Source organism: Podarcis bocagei (assembly GCF_964188305.1).
Source record: "Podarcis bocagei genome assembly, chromosome: 16".
Classification (NCBI taxonomy): Eukaryota; Metazoa; Chordata; class Lepidosauria; order Squamata; family Lacertidae; genus Podarcis; species Podarcis bocagei.
Window position 1 is genome coordinate 38,374,390 of NC_138142.1, and position 6,497 is coordinate 38,380,886.

The 6,497-nt window shown below is 46.6% G+C and overlaps 1 long non-coding RNA gene across 2 annotated transcripts; it reads left to right on the forward strand.

Moving 5' to 3' along the window:
• Positions 1-760: 760 nt before the first annotated feature.
• Positions 761-4,898, forward strand: LOC308575618. 2 transcript variants are annotated; one of them, XR_014002891.1, is made up of 3 exons: positions 761-903; positions 2,652-2,857; positions 4,618-4,898. It is a non-coding gene; the product is annotated as an uncharacterized lncRNA (long non-coding RNA). The 2 variants fall into 2 exon arrangements; XR_014002892.1 differs by having other exon boundaries at positions 2,655-2,857.
• The last annotated feature ends 1,599 nt before the right edge of the window (positions 4,899-6,497 follow it).

The window sequence follows — 6,497 nt, forward strand, 5'->3', positions numbered from 1 at the left end:
AACCTGTACAGACTGGGACTCTCCAGAATCCGGCCCCAGACTCGGCTCAGATGCCGCCTGAGGCAGAGGATCCGGTGCGGACTGAGACTCCTCTGGTTCCGAGTCTGAGCCCAAGTCCCAGGCCATCACACAGCTGATGCCTCCTAAACCCCACCCATGATTGACCATGTCGGATGAGACAAACCTGTCTGGGCGTGTTCCTGAAGTTGCACAGCTCTGGGATGTCCATAAATCATCAGTCCCAGCATGCTCCAGTGACACATAGCAGATGCCTATGAGCACACACACTCAGCAGCGTTTAGCAGAAACAAAGTGGAGATTGGTGTGCTCATTCTAAGCTTTTATTAAGCAGTATATATAGGATATTATTATTATTATTATTATTATTATTATTATTATTATTAATTTATTATTTATACCCCGCCCATCTGGCTGGGTTTTCCCAGCCACTCTGGGCGGCTTCCAAAAGAATATTAAAATACTGTGATACATCAAACATTAAAAGCTTCCCTAAACAGGGCTGCCTTCAGATGTCTTCTAAAAGTCTGGTAGTTGTTGTTCTCTTTGACATCTGGTGGGAGGGCGTTCATGGTGTCTCTCACTTCAGCTCCGAGAGAGAAAAGAAAGTAAAAAGTACAAAACCACAACAGAGTGGAAGAGATAAGGCTAGCTTCCGTTCTCAGGCTTTCCAAGCCTAGAAAGTAAAGACAGACATGTGATGTACAATCACACATCCAGCAACGGAGGAGTGAAATGCTAACAGACCAATCATCAGAAGCGGGTAAATTTGAATTTCCCCACAGAGAAAGGGAGAGGAGAACATCTCCTGTTGGCCATTGGGAGGGTCCAAAATGGCCCGGCACCAGCAGCGAGCTGGTGTGACAACTTTCACCCACCAACAAGGTGAGGGGAATTTGTATAACTTTGATGTTCTCTTGAAACGACTTAATCATGGAAAGGTTCAAGTCCTCAAATCCATTCATGGCTCCTGATGTCATTCTTCTCCCCAAATGGCCATGCTGTTGGACTCCGCCTCCCACCAGACCTAATTAACAGTCGGTGATCATAATGTCCAGCAATATATGGAGGGAATTACACTGGCTACCCCTGCAGGATAAGTTCCCAGTTTGAGTAAGCCTTGGGTAAAATCCTCTCCACGCTTACTGAGGCAGATGGGAGTTGAAGTCCAGCAACATCTAAAGTGTCTCTCACCCCTGGAGTAGAGATACCTCTGGGTTTGATTACCGTGGATAGATCAGGGTCTCAATTCTGGTTTAGCATAATGCAACTCATTATGTCAGGGGTGGGAAACCAGCGGCCCTCCAGATGTTGTGTTATTCCAACTCCCATCAACTCTAACCAACATGGCCAAGGGAGGTAGAGTCCAGCCACACCTGAAGGTCCACAGCATCCTCCATCCCTGACCTACATAGACCTTAGGAGTTCTATTTTGGTCCTCCAGGACCTACTTATATGTATGGATGACTGGTCATGATAGAAATAGTTTATTGCATTCTGCACCATTTGGTTAGCTTGCTGGAAGCTAATTGCTTTTACTGTGGCTTGGTTTCAGAGCGTTGCTAATAACTGTAGCACAGTCTCCACTTGTAAAGAAGTGGCTGAGTTTGCAATGCTACAAATGCCCAGCCTACCATTCCTGGACAGCTGATGGATCTACATTAACAGACTCAGGTGCTATAGATTTAGTGTTAGTTATGCAATTCAGGTTAGGTGCCCTGTGAGCCACCATGCTCTGCTATATCTGACTGTGAATATAGGCCACATTTTCACAAGCACTGAATCACACGCCTTTCCAGTAATGGATGCATAGAAAGCCTGGAAACCAATTCCATTGCTTAGTTTCAAAGGATGGTTCCAAGACCTATAATTAAAACTCCACATGAAAAGTCCTGTATAAAAGTGCCCGGAACCCAGAAGATCATTCAGTGCCTCTAATAACGTCTGTCTGCAGCTACAGTTGAGAGCACCGGGTAAGTTTTATTTTGCTCATTCTCTTCTCAAAGCTCTTATTGGGAGTTGACAAAAAAGCTTGCTCCATCACAGGGGTCGGAAAATCTGAGGGCCACATTAATTCCTGGATAGTATTCTGAGGGCCACATGCCAGTGGTTGGTAGAACCACAGGCAAAATTTGTTGAAGCAACAAATGCAAACTTTACCTTCTGCGTAGTAGGCTAGTTTCTACACAGTCTCATAACCCCATCTCTGTTCTCCATCCAGGCTAACAAGGGCTCAAAGACTATGTCTTAGCCAGGAAGAAATGCTCAAGGAGGGTGTGATGCAAAGCTGGTTAAGGAGCATGGAGGAGTAATTCCATAATATTCTTGGATTGCCATCAACCCCACTCAATGTGGCCTGTGGTCAGTGATGATGGGAGTTGTAGTTTCATAGTGTCATTGGATTCCATTGCCCAGCAGCTTCAGCCAGCAAAGCTAGTCTTCAGGGATGATGGGACCTGTAGTCCAACAACATCTGGAGGGCCACAGATGTCCCTCGTCCTTGTTTTGCAACATGGGTTCTGCGAATCTCTACTTTCATTCCCCCTCCCCGAGAGTTTCCAAAAGTAGACAATTACGGCTTTGATTATTTCATTTCATCCCTCCCTCCCTCTCTCCTTCCCTCTTGTGTTCAGTAGGATCCTGAAAGTCCCACAAGATGACATGCTGCATTTCTCCAGGAGTTTCCAGAGATGGTGGATATTATGGGAGCAACAGTGAAGTGCTTGTTGACATTGCTCCTGAGAGCAGAGTCCGGGTCCAACCGGGACACTGTGCCCTCACACTCCCTCCAGCCCAAGTCAGCACCACCAATAAACCCTTCAGAATATCTTGCCACTATGTAAGTTATACCAAAAAGGCAGAGATGAAGAGTGTGTGTGTGTGTGTGTGTGTGTGTGTGTGAGAGAGAGAGAGAGAGAGAGAGAGAGAGAGAGAAAGCAGACTGAGCAACTGCAACTTGATTGACCACCATCTACAATGTCCACCATTTGTGGCTACTGTGGCCTAGTGTCAGGGCTGGAATCGGACACAGGTCAGCCCTAAAGGAAGCACGTCTCCTTGTCAGTGAAGTTAACGCTTTAATTGAGGAAACAAACATGCAACTCAGTCTAGGGGTCTCAGCAACACTTCCCAGTAGGTCTTGCACCTATGGAGCAGTTGCCAGGACTGAAGGTCCCTGCCTTACATACTTCTCTAAGGCGCCTCCACTCCCGAATGTTTTCCAAGCAGTCTTAAACTGCACTTGCACACCTCTGTTCTGCTCTTCTCATTACCCTGTGAATTCTTGAAGACCAGGGGGGAGGAAAGCTTGTTGCAGCAGGAGAGGGAGACTTCCAGGATTTTTCAGCAGTCCTTAGACCTCCTCTTTTGCTTCAGTCTTGGAGTATGAACTGCTCCCTGTCACAAACTCTTTCTGCTCACTAAACCCTTTGGCATCCAACCCCTCCTCCCAATCACAGAGGTGGTAAACATGTGTCTTAAATAAATACCATCCAGTCAGGGAACCACATCACCACCATGGTGGTGTTAAAAATGTCCAGTTAATAGACAGAAGAACCTGCTAAACTTCCAAGAAGAGCCTGCTGGATTAGGCTAGTGACCCATTTATTCCAGAATCCTGTTCTCACAGTGGCTGCCCAGATGCCCCAATGGGAAACCCAGAAGCAGGATCAAACACAAGAGTCCTCTCCATTCCTGTGCTTTCCAGCAACTGTTCTTCTGAGGCAGGACTGCCTCCAACTGTGGAGACAGGGCATAGCCATCATGACTAGCTTAGACTGCAAATCGGCTCATTCCTGAGATCATCCCTGGCTATTTGCTCCCCACCCCAAGTCAATAACAAACAGGTGATCAGGAAATACTATCATCAGTTAATTGCACAGCTCTGCAGTGTACAGCTTCAGAGTGCCTTGTGGATACTTTCAGACATGCCTGAGTTCTGTTGTGGGGAAGGCACTTGTGAAAGTGCACCTTGCATTCCTGAAGGTGGCTCACGGTGAGCTAGACAGCTGATAGCTCAGTGCTAGAGGTCAAACTTCAACAACATCTCCAGGTAGGGCTGTGAATGTCCCTTGCCTGAAACCCTGTACAGTCATACCTCATGTTACGTTTGCTTCAGGTTGCGTGTTTTCAGGTTGCGTCCTGCGGCGACCCAGAAGTAACAGAATGGGTTACTTCTGGGTTTTGCCGCTCGTGCATGCGCAGATGCGCAAAATGACGTCATGCGCAGAAATGGCGAATTGCGACCTGCGCATGCGCATATGCACAGACACAGGTTGCATTCTGTTCAGGTTGCGAATGGGCCTCCGGAATGGATCACGTTCGCAACCAGAGGTACCACTGTAGTCTAAACTGAGCTAAATGGACCAATGATATAACTCAGCATAACACACTTTCCTAAGCTTCTGTTTAGGCATGAATATTCCAACTCTACAGTTCTATGATTTTATGTGTGGTACTTTTTATTTATTTATTTAAATGAACCTGGATGCAAAGTAACTCCTGCACAAAGTTAATGGCAAATAATCCAGAATCCAACCAGAATTCTGACTGATGTGGTGAGTTGAGAGACTGATTTGTCCTGCACTTCCCTTGTTATAGAAGGAAGCCAGCTGCAACATGCTTCCCGCTATGAAGTCTTGCTGCTCTCCAAACAATTGGACATGTCCCTCTCGTACTGGATCCTGCAGAGGATGGACTGGTTCATCAAGTCTTGGGACGCGAGTAGGAATACAGCCACAAAGCTGTGAAGTGGTTTTCCCAGGGGGATATCTGTGTAGCAATGTTCATAATGGAAAAGTCTCCTGCTGCCAGGCCTGCAAACCATGCTAGTTCCCAATGCAGTTTACGAAACACACAATAAATGGGACATGTAAAATGCTCATCTGTAAAGGCTCTGCTCTTATAAAGTGCATGTCATGTAAATTTTATTTTATTTTATTTTTAGTTGAATTTTCCTTAAGTCAGTTATGGGGAACTTTGTGACTCTCAAGATGCTGTTGAATGTCACTCCCGTCATTCCTGGTGGGATACTGATGTGAAGTGAATGTCAACAACATCTGCCAGGAGCAGGTTAACTTATTTTTGCCTTAAACTCCAAACCCTATTTCTTTGCACCTGCTTCAATGCCCTTTCCTCTCTTGGGGAATTGGTGCTACTTCTTTCTGGGAGGTGATTCCAACCAATAAGGGATCATGCCATCAGTCCCAACCACTCAGGGATCACAGTATGGTGATGTCACAATGACAAGCCAATTCAGATTTGAACAAGTGGTGATGTAGTGTAGGCACTTGTGTTGTATACCATCTTACTAAACATGGGAAGAACTGGATTACTCAGTGTGATATCCCAAGTACCATGACTTTTTTTAAAAAAGGACCCTTCCAGGCAAATCCATCATTGCAGAGATATACCTCACTGTAAAAATATGTAACTTTCTAATGCAAAGATTCCTTGTCTCTCTTACTTGGGGGTATGTATACAACTGAGTGCTTCAATAAAATCCTTGTACTTTTTAATTGCTTTTGCATGTCTAATTCATTCCATGGCTCCTATTCTCTTTCCATTGTGAACCAAATTAATGAAAATATCAGGTATCTGAACATCAATTCCTCACATTCAGAGCTACTGGTATTTAAATCTACAGTGTGGTCAGGACTGGGATTGGGTTGTTGGGCTGTGATGCAAGAGGAGGGGGAGAAAGAAACAAGGGGGGGCTGGCTGCTGATAATCTTAGTTGGAGGAGAAGACAATGACCTTTTGAACCACTTTGAGACTCCTTAGGTAAAGGTAAGGGGACCCCTGACCATAAGGTCCAGTTGTGACTGACTCTGGGGTTGCGGCGCTCATCTCGCTTTATTGGTTGAGGGAGCCAGTGTACAGCTTCTGGGTCATGTGGTTAGCATGACTAAGCTGCTTCTGGCAAACCAGAGCAGCGCACGGAAACATCGTTTACCTTCCTGACGGAGAGGTACCTATTTATCTACTTGCACTTTGACGTGCTTTCGAACTGCTAGGTTGGCAGGAGCTGGGACAGAGCAACGGGAGCTCACCCTGTCGCGGGGATTCGAACCGCCGACCTTCTGATCAGCAAGTGCTAGGCTCTGTGGTTTAACCCACAGCGCCACCCACGTCCCCTTGAGACTCTTTAGGGTAGTGATAAAACGGGATATCAAATCCAAACTCTTTCTCCTCCTCCTCCTCCTCCTCCTCCTCTTCTTTTCCTGACTTCAATTTCCCTTGGAAAGAGGGAGCAGGGATGCCAACCCTTCCCTCCCCGACTCCTGTTGCCCCCAGAGAGGAGAACCTCAGTGGAGGCTCAGGAGAGCTTGGAGCAACTGGGAGGGGGCACTGGCTGAACAGAAGCCTGAACAGGAGGGTTCAGTCTTGTCACCTAGAACCAGGCATCACCTGGGCAGAGAGGAGCAAACCCATCCAGCCCAAAGGAGTGCGCATCTGCGGTCCCAACGTTCTCAGAGAGG